The 16,988-nt window shown below is 38.4% G+C and overlaps 1 pseudogene; it reads right to left on the bottom strand.

The window, feature by feature from the left end:
- Positions 1-283: 283 nt before the first annotated feature.
- Positions 284-1,813, bottom strand: LOC148025067 (kinesin-like protein KIN-13A pseudogene; annotated as a pseudogene).
- Between the last annotated feature and the right edge of the window lie 15,175 nt (positions 1,814-16,988).

Raw genomic sequence — 16,988 nt, 5'->3', positions numbered from 1 at the left:
CAAAATAAGGTATTTTTAAAATACCATTTTTATAATTTTTTACATATAGAAGGGTGTAATATAAAGGGACTATTTACAGATTGAATAGAAAAGGCTTACGTTTTATTCAAGAAAAGTTCAGAGATAAGGATATTTATAAATAGACCTTGAACACATGTGATGTAGAGGATATACATATAGTAACTTCCTCGAGGGAACTCTGAGCTCAGAGAGCTTCTTGTCAATGTAGAGTAGCATTCAATGCATTCATTTGGGGATGCTAAGAGTGAGAAAGGAACTTGAACTATGAGCTAGGACCCTTTTTTTTGCAGATACTATTGTTTCTTTGTTGGTGCATTTTTTCAGCACCCTCAATCCTTGTTTGGCAATCATTATCAGTTGTATCAGCCCCACATTCACTACCAGCCAAGTCAATAAAAGAGAACTTTCCAACAAGCTTTCCTCCCCTTTCTTCCTTCTTGTTGGAAAATTTTTTATCACCAACTTCAGAATAGCATGTGATCTTGAAGACTCTTCATTGGCACTAGTTGATCCTGTACTCCTTGTGATGCATTACCTCTTTCAATATAATCTTTTACAAGATCAACATCTGAGACAGGGAATTCCTTTAAGCCCACAATACAAACTTTTTGGTGACCATCTTCCCTCATGCAAAGCTTCCTTCTTTCATTTAAAAGATCATATAGATTCTCTCCATAGATCTAAAAAAAACTAAGCCATAATTGCAGTCTCCCTAATGCTTGTATGTTGGGTGTTGCATTAAATCCAGGATGTCTTAGCAAGCCCTTAGAGGTATAGACTACATGGTGAAAGTCTTTTCACTACCTGTCTGTCCATAAGCAAAGCATGTTGCCTTTGTACGTTGGAATATGGTTGGAATAATTGGCTCCACAGTTACTCAATACACCTCATCATTAAAAACTTTATAATCCAATATAGCATCAAACATAAAACCATGTTTTTCTACATAAGCTCTAAGGTCCATCTTCAGCTTGGGCTCATGAACAATAAGTGAACATCCACTCCCATCAATTGTCACAATGTCCTCTTCTTTTCGAGCTATCTCTTTTTTTTTTTGAGTGGTTGTTTTCACACCACAACTTTGATCCTTGCAAGGTTGTTTGTGCTACTAGTAATGTATTTCTCCAAGATGGATACTCTCATAGGACTAGTTTCACCATTATTTCTTAGCTTGCTGATTGGTGGTCTGCTCATGAACCATAGTACTTCATTTGCATAGCCTTTCTCTGAAATGGTAGCAAATGGAGAAGCCTCAAAAGGTTCATGAACTGCATCCTTAGATAGAAGCTCTATGTCATTGATGGAGTGTAGGTTCAATATCCCTGCAGTAATCTCCCCACGCAATGTAGGTGACGATAAGCCATCAACAACATTCTGTTTTCTGAAACCCTGAGGAGGTGAAGTGAACAATTTGGTAGAATGTTCCCCTCCATTGCTCATGGACTTTATAAGCTTGTACAACTTTTGTTTGTCTTCCAAGCCATGCACACTGTGCCTTGCATAATCTTGCATCAGCAAGTTTGGGAGGAGGCGAGGATCTAATGTAGGGGATGTGGTGGGAGATGCCAAATGATGCAGGCCAACAGATTGCAACCATCTTGACATGATGGCATCATTGGCATCTCCATTCTATGGCCTAACAAAGAAATGGTTGCCATGGAGGTTCTCGTAATAAGGCACAGTGCCTGCCTACTGAACCTACCCACCCATTGCACTTTAAGCCCCTATGATTGGGCTCCTGGGCAGGGCTCTTGGTGGGGGAAGGAGGACTAATCATTGCAATTTCTGGCATAAATCTATCAAATCAAGTGGATTGATCCTGTGAAATGGCCCCTAGGAATCCTTATAACTCGGGTCGCTCATCACAACATAAAGATGCCCTTATCAGAACCCTTCCTTCTGTAGATGCAAGATCTTCCTAGATAGAAAGATCATTGTGATCTTTGGACATGGGACCATATTCATAAATATCAGATACCTTATGTTTCAGTGTCTTTACTTGGTCAATGACCTCAGCCAATAATGAAGCCTTATTAGTCTTTGTAGTGCTCCGAAGTGGTGTGCACAATGTGGAGAGATGAGAATTCATTCATTCACGATGGCGCCTCTCTGCCTCAAAGAAGGACTATGGACCTTGTGGAGAAAGCAAGAAAGTTGCAACCGAGAAGGTGCATGGTGATGCTAAAGGAGAGGAGAGGAAGAGGAAGCAAAGGGGAGGAAGATGAGGATGATGAGGAAAGTGACAGCACCCTATACCTTCTAGTAAAGGGAAACCTTTTATACTCAATGGTAAAGGTAAAGAGCCCAGAAAAGAGAAGGCCAAGAATGAAAAATGGCTTGTTCAGTTTGGTGGTTCACTTCTAAATACGTCCAAAGCTTTTGTGTAAACTCTAAGACGGCTGCCATCTCTAGTACCCCTTGACTCTTGTGGTCTTTCAATGATGTAGTTGTCATCTTGATGTACCTGTGCACCTGAGTAACTAGGGTTCCTAAACTAAAAAGAAACTAAAACTAGAGGGAGGGGAGAGAGAAGGTAGATCAAAGACTAGTGCTCTGATGCCACTTGTAATGAAAGAAGGTGAGAGGAGAGAGGAGAAGAGCTGAAGAGAGAGAAAGAGAGCAAGAAGAAGAGAAAATAAGACTAGAAGAGGAGAGAGAAAGATAGAAAAGAGGAGAGAAGGAAGGAGAAAGCCATGGAAGCAGGAGATGAAGGTGAAGAGTATGATCTTGATAATAACTAGTTGCCCTAATCTGGGGCTCTTACACCTTATATACCCCGGTCAGTGTGATTGGGTGTCTAAACCCTAGTCATTGTGTATCCAGCTTGTTGCTACACTCCCTTTCTCTCCCCCAATCTTTTCAATAAGGTGATCATTTTGTATTAAAATTACACCTACATTTGAACCACTAGTATTAATGTGGCAACAAGAAAGAAAGGTTGGAAAAGTCTAAAAATTAAAGGATAGGTACATAGATTAAAATGTATTTTGTCAAAGGATTTCTATTTACTAGGGTCCCAAGGAAAAGAAGCCTTTTCATGCAATAACATAGTTAAAGACAAAGCAATCAATCAAAATTTTCAAACAATTTTTGGTAAAAACTTGCTAATCCAAGGAAATATTGAACTTCATGCATACTTTTAGGATTAGTCTAGTCTTTGATAGTTGGAGTTTTCTTAGGATCAATGGTAATATTGTTAGGAGAAATTACATATCCCAAATATTTAATTTGATTTTGAAATAATGAACTCTTTTCAAGGTTTGCATACAAATAGATTTTTATATAGTAAGTCAAACACAATGCTAAGATATTTCTTATGTTCCTCTCTTTTGACTTACTGAAAATGAGTATATCATCAAAGAAGATAATATCAAAACTATGATATTCTGACCAAATTGTATCCTAAATGTAGTCTTAAATACATCAACTAAATCCTTATGAATTTGATTATATTCCAATTTGAAATCTAGCTTTCTAAAACATCCCCCCTAATTTTATTAAGTAATCATCTCTCAGGGAAGTTACTATATGTATATCCTCTACATCCCGTGCATTCAAGGCTTATTTATAAATATCCTTATTTGTGAATTTTTCCTAAATAAAGCATAACCCTTTTCTATTCAATCTATAAATAACACATTTATATTATACCCTTTTGTATGTAAAAAATGTATAAAAATGGTATTTTTAAAATAATTTTTTTTGAACCCACGTGATGCACACATATATTCATGAGTAACTTATTTGAGAATCATCAATTCTCAGCACATGGTATCGATTTTTAACAATCACATTGTTTAGGAATCTATAATCAATACACATCCTATACATTCTTTTTTTTTCAATCAAGAGGATAGCTACATTAGAAAAAGAAGGAGAGGAAATCATAACCTTATTCAATAATTCAATTACTTGTCTTTTTTTAAAAAATGAAAAGGATTATGCCAATATTAAGCTTTATGTAGTGAAATTACCCTAGGAAAAAGTTGAAAATTGTGATCTCGGTCTTCTCGCAATTGTGGGAATTCAGGTGGATAATCATCCACAAATAAATGCATGTAAGAATCCATGAAAATTTTCTATGTAGATATTGATGCAAAATTTCAAGTGTTCTATTGTAGTTAGAAAAATCCTGCATGTCTTCTTTTGCATTCTAAGTACTCTTTTTGCTTGTGCAATGAATTAGTGGAAAGAATTTAGTTTCAAGGTGCTCACTAGCCAAATAAATAGTTTGTCATTAGAATTGAAAACTAATAGTGTGAATATGATAGTGAACCTCAAGATTAAATTGATATCGACATGGCGTACGAAGGTATTGTCTAATGATTAGAGAGTGCAACTAGGAAATGACATTTCTCTTTGTATGTATCCACAAAAATGACTAACTCTTTGATTTACCATGTTCTCCTTGTAGTTTCCTAACCAAAATTTCTCATGTTGGTTAGTAGACTTCTTCTTCTTTTCAAGAAACATGATATGTTACAAGGAGACAAGTCTTTTTAACCAACAATATAGATACACCAAAAGGCAAGGAAGACTCATATCTAGTTGTAGTCTCTTAGACATTTTTTTAAAATAAAGTCATGAGAGCTATCATTGTCATATATAATAGTAACATTAGAATCATTCACAAAGTCTTTTATCTTAAGTAAAGCATGCACAAGAATAGGCATATCTAGTTTTTCTTGAGTTGATACTTCTTGCTACAATGTGTATATAGTCCAATTTAGGAGCATAGTCAAATACATTCTCAATGTTTTGCAATTGGATAGTCTTTTGATTGTTATTATAGAAGTTACACTTGACAAATCTATTGAAAATATCTAGGTTTTCTACTTTACTACTAATAACAAGTAAACTTAGTCTTTATTTTGAATATTAAGATTTGTGGTTTGAGGTTTTACCTTGTTGTTTGCATTGTTATTTGCACACCTTTGTTCATTGCCACTTTTTGATTGAAAATTAGAGGATAATTGATTGGGTGAAAAAGAAATGGAATGATAAGACAAAAAAGTTTTGTTTTGGTTATGGTTGTTATTGAAAGGTTGAAATGGATGAGATTGTTCACCCCATGAAGAGTTTGGGCAATGGATTGGACTTTTTTTAAAAGCATCATGGGCATAGGAAATGCAATTGTGAAATGAAGTGAGTCTAAGAGAATTTAGTTTATCTTACATACTCAATTGAAAACTGTCTTCATATTTGTATTGTAGTGTACTCTTAGGAACTTCCTCAAGCATGTGTAATAACAAAAGTCTTTATCAAAATCTTTCAATGTAGTTAAATACATTATCACCTTATTGCCAATATAAATTTAACCAAGTCTAGCTTGCTTGAAGATAAAACTGAGGTGATCAGAAATATTTAACTTTTTCCTGAAACTCCTTCCACATCTTCGACTAGTTGCTACTACGATGAAGAATATTCCAACAAAGTAATACTTCATCCATCAAATAATTCTGTCAGAGAGAGAACTAGGGAGAGAGAAAGAGGAGAGAGAAGACTGTAGAAGAGAGAAAGACTACAGGAAGGGAGAGAAGAAGAGTGACGAGGAGAGAGAAAGACTAGATTTAGAGAGAGAAAGACAGGAAAGAAGGGGAAGCCATAGAAGCTGTGAGCAAGAAGGGAGAGAAAGTTTGTAATTGTATTATTGTGTCAAAAAGATGTGTAAAATTACATGTCCTCTCCTTTTATACCAATGTCAGTGTGACATGGCATAATATCAATATTATTTACACTAATTCCTTATTCTCAGCTTCTTACAATCCATCCCCACTCAAAAATGAAGTTTTTGTCCTCAAAAACAAATATCGGACCTATTGGTATAGCCAAGTAGTGACCTGCAGAGTACTACTCTATATAGCATTACAAGTGGTAAAAGAAAAGATTACCTAATATTCAATAGTAGTACTAATCTATGTAGAGGGTCAAAATCACCTTGTAGCCACCCGGATCAAAAGGGAAAGTGGTATCGTTGCCATGCATTGGATCAACTTTCATAAGGTCGATGGTATTCACTAACTCTTCCATAAGTTTCTCAGGTATCACCATGTTCAGTATAACCAAAGCATATGAGGCTGAAGTCACCATTGCATGATGATCATCCAAATCCACATGCTGTCCATGATCTGCTTTCTTGAACTGAGCTTCTTGTTGTGGACCCATACCAAATGGTCTTCAACAAGATCTTCTCCATCCTTTTCATCATAATACTCAAATACTACGAATATTTTGGCAAACTTTGCCCTGCATGTGGCTTGGTGATTACAAGATAGTGGCTTAGCACATCGATAGCATAAGCCCGCAGCATGCAATTCCCATATCGTATCACTAGTAAGGTGTCTAACGCGTTTAGCCTTCGATAGCAATTTACACATCTACTCATCACCATTGGTCAGCTCTATAATAGTTTTGACATGCTGCTCATAGTCATCTTACTGCTCATGTACAACAGATGGCTATCCATGCTCATGACCATAATGCTCATGCTGTCCATACTGCATATGGTAATAATAGTCCTGTTGCGCATCAAAGGGACAGTTTGTTTGAGCATATGCATTTTCTTCCACTGATGTTTCCTGCTCACATACATAAGCATGCTGCCTTTGATCATTGATCCCATAGCATTGGTCATGCTGTCCATAATCTCCATGAGAACACATGTCACAAAAATGTTCATGCTGCTGTCCAAATACATCTATTTGCTGATGCATACTACCAAAACTTTGGTCATATTGTTTCCCATAACCATGCTGTCCAAGATTGCATGATGACTATCCAATATGATTACAATGATGTCCTTGCATCCCAGGCTGTCCATAAGTATGATGACCGGCAAGTCCATGAGCATAGGTATTGGCATGATGTCATTCATAATCACTTGCTTGCTCTACTGATCAAAGCTAGAAGGGTACCGATAAGCATAACCATTTCTCTCACATCCATAGGAACTGGGCTGGTCAACCAAGAGAGCTTCACAAGTATAATCAGAACTATGTTGCCGAAGAGGTGGATGCTCATAAGCATAAGCATGTTGACCATAATAGCCATTCTGCTGCCAAGGCTCAATGGAATGATACTCATCAGCATATACATGTTGGCCATAAGCATAAGCATTTGATTCAAGTGTACCATCAGCATATACATGTTGGCCATAAGTAGAAGCATTTGATTCAGCTCTTGCTCTTTTTTCAATTACCGCCTTCATAAGAGCAATACATTGATCAGTTAAAACTCCAAGTTTGTCAATTTTAGCCTGTGTTTGAAGCCAACCTTGTTTACTAGAGCTGGAGCTATTGATCTCAGCTGCCATTGTAGTCAATTTGCTGTGTTGGTGAATTTTATTTTGTAATGTGGCTGATCAAATCAAGCCAAATCCATGGAGTCGGAAGACCTGCTGTAGGAGAATTATCACAATTGTTACTGTCTCTAGTACTTCTCAACTAGATGAGACCTTGAGTCTCGCTATTGTTGATGGCAAGTGTTCAAAACCGATGTCAAGCAACAAAATGAGCTGCAATTTTGTAAGAGAGACAACGAGAGAGAGACCAACAGATATTCTCCCATCAAGAGAGAGACCAGCAGGTATTCTGCACCCCATTTCACCTGGGCTTATGTTGCCAATGGGTTTCTCCTAGACACTCCGCATGTGTTTGTTTCTCCAGATCTTAAACATAGGTATTATGATGGCTTCTACAACTTTAGAGATTTACTGAACACTTCCTGTCTACGAAGAGATCCTGCGGGGCTTCTTAATGCAGATTTTGATTGGTTTCCATACCTTCAACTATGGCAGACACTTCCTTTCTCAAATTTGAAGCATGAGGAGACACTTGAGTTGAAGTCACAATTTGCAGACAAGACTCTGATTCTTAGAGCTGATGATCCTGATGTTTTTCAAGGCATTAGCCTGAAACTTTTGGCAATGGAACAACTGTTGATGTAGCACCCTGAGTGGAAGGGAAAGTTGGTCATGGTACCGATTGCAAATCCAACATTGCAGACTCTTGTGTTGTGACTGCAGTGAGAGATGGATTCAATTTGATCCCTTATGAATACACAGCCAACATGCTCATCAGAAACTTGGGAAATCTCCAGAATCTAAACTCTGCCCTCATAAGAAATAAGTGTCCCACCCCTAACATCTGGTAATGCAATCCTGATACAGTCCTTGATGAGCTCAAAATGTTTCTTAATCAAATCAGTAGTTCCCCCCTGTCAATACTGTGCTTTCTCCAACTGGTTCTTATCATGGGAGAGATGGCAGATAATGAAGCTGCTCTATATTGTCGAATCCCATTGTAGCAACCTAAGCTAGGTCCGTTGGAGTATTCGAGAAATCTCATCTGTCATACATACATACGCTATCCATTAATTGATTAGCCATCATCATCATAATCAAATTGTAAACACTTAAATCTGAGCAAACGAGATATGCAATGGAGGGATCTGATGGTAAGATTTCATTCAGGCTATTATCTTATGAGCTTGAGCAATGAGGGTCCTATTGAATTATAAGCTAGTAAGTGGGCATTATGTTGCCACCTAGGAGAATGGGATGATAATGTTATATGATATACTATTACCTTAGCATTTAACTGTCAAACAATGCAAATGGGCACATCCATGTGACTATGTTGCTCAATTTAGACATAATATGAAGAGCTTCAATGGATATGCATGAGCGGAGAAGGTTTATATCATCCTTGAAGGCGAGGGCAAGGAAAGGGGATTCACTCATAAATATATGTGTGTATTACATAAGTACAACATATAAGGGATTTTTCAAGTACCATTTCTATATATCTTTTACATAACAAATTTAGGGTACCATAAAAAAGGGCTACTTATAGATTGAATAGAAAAAAGTTGTGTTTTATACAGAGAAAATGTATATTTAGATATATTTATGAATAGGCATTGAATGCATGTGATATAAAGGATATACATATAGTGAAACCATGAATATATCATCTTGAATTCTATATCCCAAAATCAAATAAGAAATTATAGATTGGGATTCACTTGGTAGATCTTGTTTTCATAGGAATAAAAGGACACTCAACTAATGAGAAAACTAGATATACACTATGAGGTAAATAGGAATTTCAAGATGGATCATCAAGAAATAATATTGGGGGCTTCACTATACGGAAACCCCTTTCGGAACATGTTTCTCCTCAAGGTTTGTTTATGGGATGAATTTCTACACCCCTTTTATAACCCCTTTCTATGTATACTTTTTGTAATTCATTACCCATTGGAGGATTGAATCTCTTTTTTGCACACAAATGCTATAATATAGATTCTAAAATCATCTCTTTAGAAAGAGAAGTTATTCAAAATCAATTTAAAGAGAAAATACCTGCATTTTAGAGCAAACAACTTAGTGGGAGTGAGAAAGAGACCATATTAGAGAAGCTATGTAGGAAAGTAATGGTGCTTTCGAGGACCCAAGGCACACTTCTCATACTATCTATTACAATTATCATGCACATATAGATATGTAGAGCTATAGATAATATGTTTTATACATATGGATATGCAAATCTGTATAGGTATGTGTATACTTCCATATAGGATAATTGTTATTGTCAAGCTTGTTGTTGACAATTTGTTAAAGTTGTCATAGAAAACCTTGCAAAAACATTCAATCTATAAGTGAGCTGATACCAGGTGCACCACAACTAAACACACGTCCTTTTTCAATGTTTGCACAACAATAACCACTACAAATGAAGGGCCCTATAGATGCGCACTATACACGCGAAAAAGCGGGCGCGTTTATAAGCTCGTGTATCAGTGCGTCTATTTAGGCTAGTATACAGAACGCATCTATATATCCGCGTTTATAAACGCGCCTATAGATGCAAAAATAAACGCATATATTTTTCATTTCTCATAAAGTCCCTAAATATAACTAAACCTCTTAACAGCTAGTATTTGTTTGAATACATTACCAACTTTACTTCTTTCTGAGTATTACAAATATACATCCAAACATTCAAATCTAATTATATATGTGTGATTTCATGCCCTATATACATCCAATCATGCTCTATACAAATGTGATTGGATAGGGCATGATTGGATGTATATACAACATAATTACACCTGGATCATAAGGACATGATATACATGTATATACGACATGATATACATGTATAGGACATGATATACATTACCAACTTTACTTCTTTCTGAGTATTACAAATATACATCTAATCATTCAAAGCTAATTATATATATGTGATTTCATGCCCTATATACATCCAATCATGCCCTATACAAATCTGATTGGATAGGACATGATGATTGGATGTATATACGACATAATTATAAGAGAAGTGATTGATATATGCATATGTTGCATCTATTGTGCACTTAACCTAGCCATGGCTAAAACTTATAGATCAAAGGTTGACTTGTGCATGTGCAATATATATATATATATATATATATATATATATATATATATATATATATATATATATATATATATATATATATATATATAGAGAGAGAGAGAGAGAGAGAGAACTGATCAATACACTCACATGTCTCATTTGTTGTGCACTTAACCTAGCCATGCATAAACTTATAAATCAAAGATTAATCGGTGAATCAAGGGAGTACCCTCACTTTTTAGGGTATTCCCTTGATTCTCATTATTCTCGAGGAATATACATCACAATCAATACAATCAAAGCAAAAGCAAGATATGCATGCCAATTCATAGCATGAGTAGATTGATGTAAATCAGTTGGCTTGTGCATGTGCAAGCTATTCCAATCATGTCAAGGTGAGCTTATAGCTCACATATAATTTTAGATAAGGTGGACCACATGCAGCCAATGTGCACATGTCCTCTTTTCATCATGTTTAGCTAGTGTGTCCACTTGTTGGTGACTAAAATAGATCACTATAAGGATACTTTGCAATACCAACAATCCAACTACAAATATCTTATCTATGAAATGTATAAGTAAATTAACTTGGTTAATTTGATGAGGTCAAGTTTTTCTTCCATGGATAGTGTGGTTGGCTATCTACTTCAAGGTTATGGGAACTTGCAGAAGTCAATGGAGCATCCTAAAAATGACGATACTCTAATTACTATATCAAGTCACTTCATGTACATATCTTTGATTGATTGATGGATAATATGCCTTTCTCTAACTCTTTTATATACACCTTCATTGCATTATCTCTCTCTAGCTAAAAACCATTCGTGCTTTATCCACCTATTGATACTTGCATGCAATTGCAAGTGGGATGGTCTAGTAAGTTACCACATAGGTGTCAATTGACTTGCCAATGTGTTATCTCTTATCCTCAATCTTTGTTATATATGTCACCACATAGGTCAATCGATTTGCTAGTGTACCATCTCTTATCTCAAGATTTTCTATATATTTCACAAGTATTCTCAATCAAAAACATCATATCAAGCATATCTTGCATTAATCAAGCAGATTGGCTAACCCAACATAAATGAAATTGTATGAATAGCAATGTAGATCAAGATCTTAGCTTAAATCAATGACACCTTTTTGCACAATATAAACTGTTAGAGTTTAACTACAATATATAATGCTTGTAAATAAGAAAGAGGCTTGATTTGTTGGACCATTATGCACATATAATCTATATATGTCATATTTTCTAAATGCATGCATTGATACTTATAACATGGAGACAAACATTTTGATATTAAAAGACTAGGAAAGTCATGTCATGTTGATCCAAAAACAACCAAAAGCTAGCATCTAAACAGTTTAATTGTTACTGCACGTCTGTCAGGGCGTGTAATAGGTATTATCTGTGCATATACACGCACAATTACACACGCTTACAGATGCGCTATACAAATATTAAAAAAATTTAAAAAAAGTTGTGGCTTTCTTTTCAAACCTATGCTTTTCTGCGTTTTCTGCGTGTTTTCTGCAGTTTGAGCTCGACATCACTACTCCTGTCTATCTATCACTTCATAAAGACAATGAGGAAAGGAAATAAGAGTAAAAAGAGGACATGAGGAAAGAAGAGCCAAAGAGTAAAGAAAAAGAGCCAAATAGCAAGGAAGGGAAGAAGATTCAAGCAACTTACCAAGGGAAGGAAGAAGGAGGGCAAGGAGCTTGCAACCTAGCCGCCACTTGTTGGAATAAGCAAAGAAGGTGAGTTCTTCTTCTCTCTCTCAATCTTGTTTTCTTTCTTTGTCCACTACAACAAAAAGGCCTCATAGACGGACATTTAGATGCGATTTTTGAATATAGAGAAATTCTTACGGGCGCGTCTATTCGCCCATCTATTTGCGCTCTACCATTTCGCGTCTATAATCACATGTATCAAAGAATTTACATGCACACATAGACGTGCAATAGACGCACATATACATGCGCATATAGACACGCTGGTAGATGCACTTTTACAAGCACTAATAGACGCGAACGGAAAAAAAAAATCATTTTTAAAAAATATTTATTTATTTTATTTTTTTAATTTAATTTATGAAGCGAGTGTATAAGCGCGTGTAGTCTGCATTATAGATGCACGAACAAACGTGACTTATCTGCAATTTAGACGCGCTAATAGTTGCGCAAAACAGAACTGGAAAAAAACACATGCTCTCTGGTTTTTTTGCTCTCTGTTTTTTTTTCCCCCCCTCCCATACATCAGATTATGTATTTGGGAAAAAGACAATGTATCTTACGGGCACGAGAATTGAAAATAAAAGTCCATGTATTGATTATATATCAAAGCATTTACAAGGGAAGTTTAAGTGCTTGCGACCTAAAGCGTGGCCGCAAGCAGTAGGCTCAAAGAGATATCATACATAATACAAGAAAAGAAGACCTCATGAGGAGGTATGGTGCTCCTCTACAAATCTGAAGAGGAAACATCTTTGCTAGTACCACCATGGCTACTAGTGTCGCTATCCCCCTCCTCGCTATGCTCCACATCCGGGTTCGCCTACACACACAAAAGATCAGGGTTGCTTACATAGACAAGGTGGAGAAAAAGTTATAATTAGTTATACTTTTAATAGGAAAGTAAGAAAAACATACCTCCTCTGGCTGTCGAATCCTCATGGCCCGGTTGTATTGGTCCTCAGTGATGAGACCCTCCTCATAAAAGTGAAGCCATGTCGCTGCGCGGTTATGGCCTCGATGGTAACCTACCTCTCTAGGAGTAGGTGTCCTACCAACGATGGAAGTCTGCAAAACATTTAGAGATATACAAACAATTATGAGTCACAATATATTAGACTAAAATATATAAAGAATTAAAAGAAATATAAATTTAAAAAAAACTAGAAATCACAATATACTTACAAACTCTGCCTCCCATGACTCTCTGCCGCCCAATCCGTAATGCGACGATCCCATTGCTTCCATTTGGATCCGTCGCGCCTCTGCGTGCTGGCGACTCTTCACTTTCTCAGCTGCTTTCTTCTTGGCTTTCTTCCACTCTATGCGTTGGCACATAGGTGGTTGGCTATAGGCTCGACGCCCCTCCTCCAGCCTTCGCAATGAGTCCCTGGCCCGTGTCATGAGGTGGGATCTTTTGTTGTGAAGCATATCTCTCATTTTTGTACGTCCCCAATCATCCGAGTGGTTAAAAGCGACAAACTGTAAATCTGTTATACGTCGCATGCATGACACTCCTCATGTACGCTATTACATCCCTTCCCTCATCATCATGAAAGATACCACCAGCATCTGTAACTCTATAGTACTGGCGTACAACCTCCTCTACGTGATCTACTGGTGAGGATGATCGCTCGCCACCTCCTAGGAAACCCCTACACAAACCTCGTCCTCCCCCTCAACTCTCCCTCCTCCCTCTCTATCGACTACCCTCTGCCTCGCTGGACACACGAGCTTCTGTAGATGCACATGCTTTTGTAGATGCTTATGCTTCAACCGATGCACGTGGAGCACATGGAGTACCTATAGATGGAATACCTGTATATGGAGTACCTACATATGGAGTACCTGTATGTGGAGTACCTGCATGTGGAGTCTGGGAAGTAGTGCCAGGCAAAGATGCCAGAGGCATTCCAGACATGACACTGAACACCTCGTCCGCTGTGGGAGAGTGGCCAAGGTGTCTGGTCATCTCTCCCATGAAGTCTTCCCTACTAGGAAAACCTCCAAAAAATGCATTGACCCCCTGCCAAAGGAGGCCAATGTATCATTCATGTGATCCACATCTGGGTCATTGCTAAATGAACCAGGATACGAACATGGGATTGGTCACATTCATCATTGCAAAAATGTATTGTTTAGTATCATAACTGGGAGACCTGGCACGTATATCGCCGCGTCTAAATTGCAGGCTAGACGTACCCTCAGACGTGCTCCAGAGTGAACCTTCTGTCCAGCGCGTCTATCTGCGCATCTAAGATGCAGCACAGACGCGTGTTCAGACGCGCATCCCAGGTCAATGCACGTCTATAATCGCGTGTATACTGCAGGTCAACCGTCTGTGCAGCGCGTGTACACTGCAGAGCACACACGCTCTAAGACGCGCCCTTAGACGCTTTGAGAGGAAACATTTTTTGCGTCTATGTCTGCGTCTATACACAGATGTAGATGCACTATGAGACGCGCTCAGTCGGCCGATTTTAGGCCGACGACCACCATTGATGATTTACAAAATGTAATATATAATGCAATCATAAATCCTAAATAAACAGACAGAGCAGAGAGAGGAAGAGAGAAACAAAGAGAGAGAGAGTGTGTGTGTGTGTGAGAGACTCACCTTGGGTGTTTGGTGTGGCGGGTGGTGGTGCTTCTTCCTTCTCCTTCTTCCTCTCCTTGGTAAGTTACCCTCCCTTGATACTTGCTTGCTTGCTTGCTGCTTCTTCTCGTTCTCTGTAACGTGTCCACTAGAATCCTCTAGGACACGTCTTGGCAGTCCATCGGAAGGCTGCCTAGAGAACTCCGCCCGGCACTCCCATGGAATGTTACGGGTTTTGTAATCTAGGTCCTTCCGCGTCTGCCACGTAGCGGAAGTGTCCTGGCCGTTTCCCACTTAGGATCGACTGGAATTAAGGTTTTCTAGTTTGGTCATTAGCTAGCAGCAACTAGCGTCAGACCCGAGCGAACTACTTTACGCAGAAACGCCAGGTCCGAAGCGGATTCACGCTGCACTTGGTTCAAGGAGAATGGGAAACGAGAGGGATGCAATGCTCAACCTCTCTGCCCTAAGGCATAGTCCCATTCCGTTCCCCTAAAACAGCTTGAATCGGGTAGCAGGTAAATCTAAGTCATCCTTCTAGTTATTTGCTCGGCGATGAGGATCATCCCTCTGTTCGTTGAAGATTTTTAAGAAAAGTTCCCGGCTGACCGGGACCACCCATCCATAGGACGGACCCATGGTCCATCCTCCGCACTTTCCTCGGTTTGTTTTAGTTATGTAATTACCTACCACATTAATTTGACATATAACAAACAGCTTCCTTGATTAACCCTGTTAAGCACTGGTTCCTTCACGTAATCTTATCACAGGACATAAAGAAAACAATGTCAAACAACTTCTTTATTATCATTTTATCCTTTTATCTTTGAAATACAAGGAGTTCCGCCCGTAGGCTTGTTCATAATCTGCCCGAAGGCTATCCAGTAATCCACCAGGGATCACTAATCCAAGCTTCTGCCCGTAGACTAGTATGCGGGCCTCGAGATCCAATCCCGAGTCACGTTAGCCTCTTGTGCAGGGCCCGGAAGGCGAGGGATTTACGGCCAGAGCCCCCTCTGGCACCCAAGCGTCCTCCTGCTCCAAGTAGAACTCAACGGAGAGACCTCTCACGGCGGGTTCGGTCCACGTCCCCGGCGCGGTTAACAACCCCCTTGGTTAGGGTCAGGCAGGCAGTCGGGGGTAACTGAAGCTGCCTCTCCCTTCAGGCCTTCAACCTGAAGTATTTAGATATCATTTCATCCTTTAGTTCATTGAGCAAACAATGCAAACAGTGCTTTCTAAACTGTTACAAGCACAATCAATTCCAGTGGTCGTTTTAGCTGGTAAACTGTTAAGGAGTGACTCCTTTTCTCCGAATGCAACCCGCATTCGATCCGGAATCAATTGCAACTTGGCAAGATTCCTATCGTCCTTGGGCTAGGGTCATACCCTGTCAATACTTTAGGTTTGGTTTATGGTAAATTCCGGCGACCATGTCGCTTTAGTTTATTGATTAATCATTTTCGTCCAAGCAAATGCCTAGCTTCCCTTAGCTTGACAAAGTTTCCCTAATTAGGATAGAGTAAAAGGGACGACTACCCTTTTTCCCTTGCGAGTTTAAACTGGCGCAAGAACCTGCCAACCTTAATCCACGGAATGGCAAAACTTCTTACGATCAAACCGCAAAGCTAAGTGACGTTGCAATTTATTGCACAAGTGTCGCCTCCATTCTAAGAGATCATTTCCCTTAATGAATGGCGTATTCAGGTCACGGAATTAACTTCAGTCGAGAAGGAGGGTTTAGGGTGTCTTTTACCCACCCATCCTTAATTTCACTAAATCGACAGCGTTTAGTCCAACTCAAATCGAGTTTCATCATCTTGAACGCTTGGTCCTTAAGGTAGGAATCCTAGATTATTGTTTACATGAGCATCCAATTAGCTCAACATTTTGGGAATGTGGTTAGGACTATTGGCTTGAAGGTTTCGACTTAGCGACATTTGGAAAACTTGGCCGAATCCTTAACCTAGTTAGTGTTCGGGGTGTCTATCGTACCATATGATTCCTTTGTGGCTAGGTGATTTGGATAATTCATTATGCTTGTCTCGCGACAAGGATGAATCCTTCCTAGAGACAATAAACTAGATCTAAAAGAGGAAAAATAGTTGCAACTAACATATTACATGTAAACATGTGCTTCATTGCTCCCACGCATCACATGGTTCACAATAACTCTATCTTTCCTTGGTATAGTAAAAATGCATGATAATCTGGATACTAACCTT

This window comes from Lygodium microphyllum, chromosome 15 (genome assembly GCF_053477565.2).
Source record: "Lygodium microphyllum isolate KBCC chromosome 15, Lygodium_microphyllum_v1.1.10, whole genome shotgun sequence".
In the NCBI taxonomy this organism is placed as follows: Eukaryota; Viridiplantae; Streptophyta; class Polypodiopsida; order Schizaeales; family Lygodiaceae; genus Lygodium; species Lygodium microphyllum.
Note: the sequence above shows the minus strand (reverse complement) of the source record. Positions and strands in the feature narration are given on the sequence as shown.